The sequence below is a fragment of the Triticum aestivum genome, chromosome 3D, assembly GCF_018294505.1.
Source record: "Triticum aestivum cultivar Chinese Spring chromosome 3D, IWGSC CS RefSeq v2.1, whole genome shotgun sequence".
Classification (NCBI taxonomy): Eukaryota; Viridiplantae; Streptophyta; class Magnoliopsida; order Poales; family Poaceae; genus Triticum; species Triticum aestivum.
Window position 1 is genome coordinate 453,923,389 of NC_057802.1, and position 10,808 is coordinate 453,934,196.

Sequence of the window (10,808 nt, forward strand, 5' to 3'; positions counted from 1 at the left end):
CCCGCCGCCGCCGCCGGAAGCCCCGGAGCCGCCACCCCTCGCCGCCCCTCGCCGTCTCCCCGAGCCCCGAGCCCCGCCCCGCCGGAGCCCCTCGCCGGAGCCCGCCCGACGAGGTACTGCCGCCGGCCGTTTTTCCCCGTCGTTGACCGGTTTTTTTGTAAAAAAAACCCTTCGTTTAAAAAAACCCTAGATCGGTTTTTTCGGTTTTATTATTTTACGAGCGTTCACCGAACCGTTCGTTTTAACGAACGCGTTCGTCGGTTTTTCTCTGTTAACGAACGTCCGTTATTTAACCGTTCGTCCGTTTTTCTTTTTCGTCAGATTTTCTCGTTATTTTCTCAGATTCGATTTCTGATCGAATCTTCGAATCTGTTTAACTTCTCGCTCGTTTATCGGAATCAGGCGATTCAAGCGCCTAGAGTTTCGTCTCGAAATTCTCTTTCCGTTTAACCTACTCAAACAAGTTTTTGCTACAGTAAAATTTGACCTAGATCCAGATTAGCAAACGAAGTTTCTTTCTTTCGCCGTTTGACTTTCGTTGCTTCTTTCGAGTTGATTCTTTTTGAAAACCGGAGTTCTTAAGTTGAACTTTCTGGTTGGATCTTTCATTCGAGTTTTACCTGTGCATTAGTTGAGTACTGATTGTATGCTTGTTTGTTTGCGATAGAGTACCCGGAGTGTGCCGCTTGTTACTTCGACTCGTTAGGTTTTGCGGATCATCAGCAAGGCAAGTAACACTTTGATCATATCCCGTTCATACCCATTTTTATTGCATTAGATCTTTTTCCCCAAACACATTGCATGATTAGGATCTAAATAAATTGTGGGTATCTGGGAAGTAGTTGAGGTAGTACCTATTACCTGTTTCATTTATCAAACCCTTGGGAGTTACTTTTACGTTGCTCTTATATTGCCATGCTATGCTCGTAGACGTGGTTTGGGTTTGAGTGACATTCATGACAGATGTGAGATCTTTAATAATGGTTCAACTTAAGGTGGCAACTAAAACTCATATCTGGGTGGATTGAGGCACCTGGAGAACCCAGTGTTGTCTGTATGTATAAGGTCCGCCACCCAGGCTCAAAGGGATCATAAGATTATTCATGCTAGAAACTTCCGTGTGCAGCCACAAGCTATTATGGGCTCTAGCATAGCTGAGTAGGTTACAGGATCTCTTGAAGAGGTGGACTAGCAGATGTAGGGGAAAGTAGGTGTACCGGTCCATCCAGAGTAAAGAGTGATTGTTTCTGAAAGACTGTGTCTCGGTCATCCGTTTCTCAAACATCATGCAGTGCGAGAATCAAGCGGAGGCGATCGAGTCTTGTGGGGAAAAGTGCACAAACCTCTGCAGAGTGTACAAACTGATCATGATTAGCCGTGTCCCCGGTTATGGAAAACTTGAGTATCTAGTACCTGGATTATCATTTGAATCTCATCACAGTGATACTTATAATTAATTTTGTTGGGTTAATGATGTTACTTAATTGGGATTGAGTTGGAGGTACCTTCTCAATGTTTCAACCACCATGATAGTTAAATAAAATTTATTCCTTTGCAGTAGGATAAAATTGGCTTTTCGCAAAAACTGTAACCGTAGAGCCTTCCACCAGCCATATATGCATATAGTATAGCATTATCATTGTTCATTGTTCTCTATGTGTTACATTTGCCAGCATATTCTATGTGCTGACCCGTTTTCGGGCTGCAACGTTTCATGTTGCAGACTTTTCAGACGACGAGTAAGGTGCCTTAGGTCGTGGTCTTATACTCAGTGATGCCGCTGGAGTTGATGGACTCACTTATCTTCCAAGTCTTCCGCTGTTATCGTTTTTAGATGGCCTTAAGCCATGTTTTCATACCTAATCTCTTTGGAGATATTCGATGTAATAAGTGTGTGATAGCTACTCTGTTATAAATCCTCCATTTGTATTGTGCCTGTCAGCATTACTGATCCAGGGATGACACTGGTGCACAGCAGCACAGGCCATTTGAGGTCTGGTCGCTACAGATCAGCACCACGACTCCATGGGTGTTAGAATCATTACAATGTAATCTAGATTATTGACTCTAGTTCAAGTGGGAGACTGAAGGAAATGTGCCCTAGAGGCAATAATAAAGTTGTTATTTATATTTCCTTATATCATGATAAATGTTTATTATTCATGCTAGAATTGTATTAACCGGAAACTTGATACATGTGTGAATACATAGACAAAATAAAGTGTCCCTACTATGCCTCTACTTGGCTAGCTCGTTAATCAAAGATGGTTAAGTTTCCTGACCATAGACATGTGTTGTCATTTGATGAACGGGATCACATCATTAGGAGAATGATGTGATGGACAAGATTGACGTCGCTTGAAGCTACATCGGTATTTCCCTAAAGAGGAAGGGATGATGCAGCACAATTGCGGTAGGTATTTCCCTCAGATATGAAACCAATGTTATCAAACCAGTAGGAGAACCAAGCAACACAACGTAAACAGCCCCTGCACACAAATAACAATCACTCACAACCCTACGTGTTAAAGGGGTTGTCAATCCCTTTCGGGTAACGGTGCCAGAAACGGTGCGCGGACGGGATAAAGTTGTAATAGATTTAATAATCCTTTTCTTTTTGGATTGACTTAACTTAATTCTTCTACTTATTCTTTTATTCTTCTATTTTGAATCCAAAGAATAAGATCTTCGCACCTCATATCAAGAGGAAAGGTAGCTTGTCAAGCTGGTCTCAGTATTGGAAATAGATCGCAACTAAAATAAAGTGCAGCAAGGTATTTTTGTATTTTTAGTTTAATAGATATGAAAATAAATGCAAGAGAAAATTAGATCGCAAAGGCAAATATATGAGAAAGAAGACCCGGGGGCCGTAGGTTTCACTAGTGTCTTCTCTCGAGAAAAATAGCAAACAGTGGGTAAACAAATTACTGTTGGGCAATTGATAGAACTTCGAATAATCATGACGATATACACGCAATGCTCATTATATAGGCATCACGTACAAGATTAGTAGACCGACTCCTGCCTGCATCTACTACTATTACTCCACGCATCGACTGCTATCCAGCATGCATCTAGTGTATTAATTCATGGAAAAATGGAGTAATGCAATAAGAACGATGACATGATGTAAACAAGATCTATCTATGTAGAGATAGACCCCATCGGTTTATCCTTAGTAGCAACGATACATACGTGTCGGTTCCCTTTCTATCACTGGGATCAAGCACCGTAAGATCGAACCCACTACAAAGCACCTCTTCCCATTGCAAGATAAATAGATCAAGTTGGCCAAACAAAACCCAAATGTCAGAGAAGAAATACGAGGCTATAAGCAATCATGCATATAAGAGATCAAAGAAACTCAAATAACTTTCATGGATATAAAAAGATATAACTGATCATAAACTCAAGGTTCATCAGATGCCAACAAACACACCGCAAAAGAGTTACATCATATGGATCTCCAAGAGACCATTGTATTGAGAATCCAGCGAGAGAGAGAAAGCCATCTAGCTAGCTACTAACTACGAACCCGAAGGTCTACAAAGAACTACTCACGCATCATCGAAGAGGCACCAATCGAGGTGGTGAACCCCATCCGAGATGGTGTCTAGATTGGATCTGCTGGTTCTGGACTCTGCGGCGGCTGGATGAATATTTCGTCGATTGCTTTAGGGTTTCTGGAACATTGGGGTATTTATAGAGCAAAGAGGCGGTCCGGGGGGCACCCGAGGTGGGCACAACCCACCAGGGCGCGCCTGGGCCTCCTGGCACACCCTGGTGGTTTGTGCCCCCCTCGGGGCACCCCCCCAGGCGCAGCCAAGGCCCGTTGTGTTCCTTCTGGCCCAAAAAAATTCTCTGTAAAGTTTCAGGGCATTTGGACTCCGTCTGATATTGATTCTGTGATGTAAAAAACATGGGAAAACGGCAACTGGCACTTGGCACTATGTCAATTGGTTAGTACCAAAAAATGATATAAAATGACTATAAAGTAAAGGAAAGGACCTTCGCAGAGGCAAGTAGGGATTTGTAGAGGTGCCAGAGCTCAAAGCGAAAAACTTAGATATAAAAACATTTTGGGAGGTGTGTCCATCCCACCAACGAAAACGACTTAGAGTTCCCAACACTTTCCATGCTAGATATATCATAGGCGGTTCCCAAACAGAAAATAAAGTTTATTCCTTTTTCCACCATACTTTCACTTTCCATGGCTAACCATATCCACGGGTGCCCTCCATACCAACACTTTTCAAGGAATTTATTATTTGACAACATAAAGTAAATTCATTTTTTTTTCATTTCGGGACTGGGCATCCCTAATACCTTTGCCTTACTCTCGTGCAATGACAAGTGAATAAACACTCATCATGAGAATAGCACATCTAGCATGGAAAATATTAGCCACCCCTCACCGCTCCGCGAGCGAAACAAACACACAAAAGAGAAGTTTATTTTGAAAATTAGAGATGGCACATGCAAATTTGCTTAGAACGGCAAAGGAATACCGCATATAGGTAGATATAGTGGACTCATGTGGCAAAACTGGTTTAAAGGTTTTTGGATGCACAAGTAGAGATCATACTTAGTGCAAAATGAAGGCTAGCAAAAGATTGAGAAGCAACCAACCAAGAAACGGATAATCTCATAAGCAAGCATTAAGCATAAATAACACCGGATAATGCACCACAAGTAGGATATAATTTCATTGCATTACTATTGACTTTCGTACTTGCATAGGGAATCACAAACCTTAATGCCAATATTCTTACTAAAGCATAATTACTCACCAACATAACTCACATATCACATCATCATATCTCAAAACTATTACTAAGAATCAAGTTTATTTTGTCCAATGATCTTCATGAAAGTTTTTATTATATCCTTCTTGGATATCTATCACTTTGCTACTAATTTTCATATGTTGCTTTTCATAAGCTCAAACAAATATAAGTGAAGATCATGAGCATAATTTTTTTCTTTCTTTCTCTCAAATTAATTTAAGTGGAGCAAGAGAGAATTTCTTGAAAATTCTACTAACTCTCAAATAAATCAAAGTGAAGCAAGAGAGCATTTCTTCAAAAATACTAAAGCACACCGTGCTCAAAAAGATATAAGTGAAGCACTAGAGCAAGCCCATTGCTCATAAAAATTTAAGTGAAGCATAGAGAGCAATTCCAACAAGTCATGACATAATTTTGGCTCTCTCAAATAGGTGTTTCCAGCAATGATTGATGACTTAAAACACAAAATAAAACAAGCAAAGATTCATATCATACAAGATGCTCCAAGCAAAACACATATCATGTGACAAATAAAAATATAGTTTCGAGTAAAATACCGATGGTCATTAGAAGAAAGAGGGGATGCCACTCGGGGGCATCCCCAAGCTTAGTTGGTTGCTAATTTTTGGATAATAGCTTGGGATGCCGGGGCATCCCCAAGCTTAGGCTCTTCTATCCTTCCTTCATCCATCGTAAGATAACCCAAAACTTGAAAACTTCAATCACACAAAACTCAACAAAACCTCCGTGAGATCCGTTAGTGTACGAAAGTAAACCACTACTATAAGTATTGTATCAAACCAATTCATATTTTGTTTTTGTATTATATCTACTGTATTTCAACTTTTCTATGGCAAAAACTCATCAAAGAAAACCATAGAGCCATCAAAATAAGCACACAACACAAAGAAAACAGAATCTGTCAAAACAGAACAGTCTGTAGCAATCTGACTTTGTCGAAAACTTCTGGAACTCCAAAAATTCTGGAAAAAATAGGACGACCTGAGAAATATGTATATTAATATTCTGCAAAAAGAATAAGGGCAAAAGCACTTTCGGATAAAAAATGAGAATTATTTTCCTAAGCGCAAAGTTTCTGTCTTTTTCAGCAAGATCAAACAACTATCACCCAAGAAGATCCTATCGGTTCTACTTGGCACAAACACTAATTAAAACAAAAAATACAATCATAACAGTAGCATAACTGTGCTAACACTCAAGAACATAAAGCAAAAGGCAAAAATAAAATTTATTCATTGGGTTGCCTCCCAACAAGCGCTATAGTTTTACGCCCTTAGCTAGGCATAAAGCAAGGATCTAAGTATTGTCATCTTTGGTTCGAGATCCATAAGATGCCCTCATGATTGATTCATAAGGTGGCTTAATTATTGTTCTAGAAAAGTGTTCCATACCCTTCCTGAAGGGAAATTGGAACTTAATATTGCCTTCTTTCATATCAATCACGGCACTGATAGTGCGCAAAAATGGTCTACCAAGAATAATTGGACAAGACGGATTGCAATCAATATCAAGAACAATAAAATATGTGGGCACATAATTCCTATTTGCAAGAATAAGAACATCATTAATTCTTCCCATAGGCTTTTTAATAGTAGAATCCGCCAAGTGCAAATTCAAAGAACATTCTTCAAGATTAGTAAGACCAAGCACATCACATAAAGATTTCAGAATTGTAGAAGCACTAGCACCCAAGTCACACAAAGCAAAACACTCATAATTTTTAATCTTGACTTTGATAGTAGGTTCCCATTCATCATGCAATTTTCTAGGAATTGATACTTCTAATTCCAATTTTTCTTCAAAAGCTTTCATCATAGCATCAACAATATGTTTAGTAAAAGCCTTATTTTGTTCATAAGCATGGGGTTAATTTATCATGGATTGCAACAAAGAAATACAATCAATCAAAGAGCAACTATCATAATTAAAGTCTTTGTAATCCAAAAGAGTGGGCACATCAATAGTTAAAGTTTTGACCTCTTCAAACCCACTTTCATCAATTTTCTCAATAAGACTTTCACCCTCCGAAATATTGGGACGCCTTCTACCTAAAGTTGACTCTTCTCCAATCACTTTTTCATCAATCTTAACTTTACTAAACAAGAAATCAATAGAAGAAACACCAATCATTTTAAGATCTTCATCAGTTTTGCGAAAGAAATCACTAGAAAATGCTTTTTCTAAAAATTCTCTTTTAGCTCTAAGCATAGCGGTTCTTTTCTTACTTTCATCCATATAAACATAAAGAGCTTTAATTGATTAATATACTTTAGGCACAAAGATTTTCATCTTGAGATTTTCCACATCATGAGCAATTCTATCAACACTTCTAGACAAATCATCAATCTTACTCAACTTTTCTTCTATAGAGGTGTTAAAAACTTTTTGTGTATTGATAAATTCTTTAATATTATTCTCAAGATCAGAGGTGTTCCTATTATTATTATAAGATTGATTTCCATAGGAATTACCATAATTATTAGAGGAATTAATAGGAAAAGGCCTAGGATTAAAATTACCTCTATAAGCATTGTTATTGAAATTATTTCGAGAGATAAAATTCACATCTATGGCATCACTATTTTTCTCAATCAAAGTAGACAAAGGCATATCATTAAAATCAATAGGAGCACTTTTACTAGCAACCAATTTCATAAGAGCATCAACTTTTTCACTCGAAGAAGAAATTTTTTCAACCGAATTAACTTTTTTACTAGTAGGAGCTCTTTCGGTATGCCATTGTGAATAACTTGCCATGATATTATCAAGCAATTTGGTGGCTTCACCCAAAGTAATTTCCATAAAAGTCCCACCCGCGGCGGAATCTAATAGATTACGAGAAACAAAATTCAATCCCGCATAAAAAAATTGTATGATATCCAAAGATTTAACCCATGAGTTGGGCAATTCCTTAGCATTATTTTCATCCTTTCCCAAGATTGTGCAGCATGCTCATGTCCAGGTTGCTTGAAATTCATGATCTAGGTTCTAAGGGAAATAATTTTTGCGGGAGGAAAATACTTAGTGATAAAAGCATCTTTGCACTTATTCCAGAATCAATACTATTGCGGGCAAAGAAGAGAACCTAATTTTTGCAGAATCATGCAACGAAAACGGAAATAATTTCATCTTCACCACATCATTGTCCACATCTTTTTTCTTTTGCATATCGCATAATTCCACGAAGGTATTAAGATGGGACGCGACATCCTCGTTAGGAGTATCGGAAAATTGTTCTTTCATAACAAGATTCAGCAAAGCAGTATTAATATCACAAGACTCCGCACTAGTGGCGGGAGGAGCAATCGGAGTGCCAATAAAATCATTGTTGTTGGTATTTGAGAAATCACATAACCTTGTGTTCTCTTGAGTCATGATGACCACACAACAAGATTGCACTCAAAAACCAGATCCGGCAAGAAAACGGCAAACGAAAAAGAGAGGCGAATAAAACGGCAATTTATTGTGAAGTGGGGGAGAGGAAAATGAGAGGCAAATGGAAAATAGTGTAAATTGCGAGGAGATGAGATTTGTGATTAGGAACCTGGTATATGTTGAAGATCCTCCCTGGCAATGGCACCAGAAATTCCTTTTGATGTCGCTTGAAGCTACGTCGGTATTTTCCCAAAGAGGAAGGGATGATGCAGCACAACGGCGGTGGGTATTTCCCTCAGATATGAAACCAAGGTTATTGAACCAGTAGGAGAACCAAGCAACACAACGTAAACAGCCCCTGCACACAAATAACAACCACTCGCAACCCGACGTGTTATAGGGGTTGTCAATCCCTTTCAGGTAACGGCGCCAGAATGGTGCGCGGACGGGATAAAGTTGTAATAGATTGAATAAATAGATCTTAAATAAAATAAATTGCAGCAAGGTATTTTTGTATTTTTAGTTTAATAGATCTGAAAATAAATGAAAGAGAAAAGTAGATCGCAAAGCCAAATATATGAGAAAGAAGACCCGGGGGCCGTAGGTTTCACTAGTGGCTTCTCTCGAGAAAAATAGCAAACGGTGGGTAAACAAATTACTGTTGGGCAATTGATAGAACTTCGAATAATCATGTCGATATCCAGGCAATGATCATTATATAGGCATCGCATCCAAGATTAGTAGACCGACTCCTGCCTGCATCTACTACTATTACTCCACACATCGACCGCTATCCAGCATGCATCTAGTGTATTAAGTTCATGGAAAAACAGAGTAATGCAATAAGAACGATGACATGATGTAGACAAGATCTACGTATGTAGAGATAGACCCCATCGTTTTATCCTTAGTAGCAACGATACATACGTGTCGGTTCCCTTTCTGTAGCTGGGACCAAGCTTCGTAAGATCAAACCCACTACAAAGCACCTCTTCCCGTTGCAAGATAAATAGATTAAGTTGGCCAAACAAAACCCAAATATCGGGGAAGAAATACGAGGCTATAAGAAATCATGCATATAAGAGATCAAAGAAACTCAAATAACTTTCATGGATATAAAAAGATATAACTGATCATAAACTCAAAGTTCATCAGATCCCAACAAACACATCGCAAAAGAGTTACATCATATGGATCTCCAAGAGACCATTGTATTGAGAATCCAGCGAGAGAGAGAAAGCCATCTAGTTACTAACTACGGACCCGAAGGTCTACAAAGAACTACTCACGCATCATCGGAGAGGCACCAATGGAGGTGGTGAACCCCATCCAAGATGGTGTCTAGATTGGATCTGGTGGTTCTGGACTCTGCGGCGGCTGGATGAATATTTCATCGATTGCTTTAGGGTTTCTGGAGTATTGGGGTATTTATAGAGCAAAGAGGCAGTCCGGGGGGCACCCGACGTGGGCACAACCCACCAGGGCGCGCCTGGGCCTCCTGGCGCGCCCGGGTGGGTTGTGCCCCCCCCCCCCACGGGGCACCCCCTAGGCGCAGCCAGGGCCCGTTGTGTTCCTTCTGGCCCATAAAAATTCTCCGTAAAGTTTCGGGCCATTTGGACTCCGTCTGATATTGATTTTCTGTGACGTAAAAAACATGGAAAAAACAGCAACTGGCACTTGGCACTATGTCAATAGGTTAGTACCAAAAAATGATATAAAATGACTATAAAATGATTGTAAGACATCCAAGATTGATAATATAACAGCATGGAACAATGAAAAATTATAGATACGTTGGAGACGTATCAAAGACCCACCCGTTAGCTTAGCATAATGATCGTTAAGTTTTATTGCTATTGTTTTCTTGATGACTTATACATATTCCTTTGGCCATGTGATTATGCAACTCCCGAATACCGGAGGAACACCTTGTGTGCTATCAAACGTCACAACGTAACTGGGTGATTTTAAAGATGCTCTATAGGTGTCTCCGAAGGTGTTTGTTGGGTTGGCATAGATCGAGATTAGAATTTGTCACTCCGAGTATCGGAGAGGTATCTCTGGGCCCTCTCGGTAATGCACATCACGATAAGCCCTGCAAGCAATGTGACTAATGAGTTAGTTGCGGGATGATGCATTACGGAACGAGTAAAGAGACTTGCTGGTAACGAGATTGAACTAGGTATGAAGATACTGACGAGCGAATCTCAGGCAAGTAACATACCGATGACAAAGGGAATGACGTATGTTGTCATTACGGTTTGACCGATAAAGATCTTCATAGAATATATAGGAACCAATATGAGCATCCAGGTTCTGTTGTTGGTTATTGATCGAAGATGTTTCTCGGTCATGTCTACATAGTTCTCGAACCCGTAGGGTCCGCACGCTTAACGTTCGATGACGATTTGTATTATGAGTTATGTGTTTTGGTGACCGAAGATTGTTCGGAGTCCCGGATGAGATCACGGACATGACGAGGAGTCTCAAAATGGTCGAGAGGTAAAGATTGATATATTGGACGATAGTATTCACACCGGAATGGTTTCAGAGTGTTTCGGATATTTATTAGAGTACCGAGGGGTTACCGGAACCCCCGGGGAAAGTAATGGGCCACTATGGGCC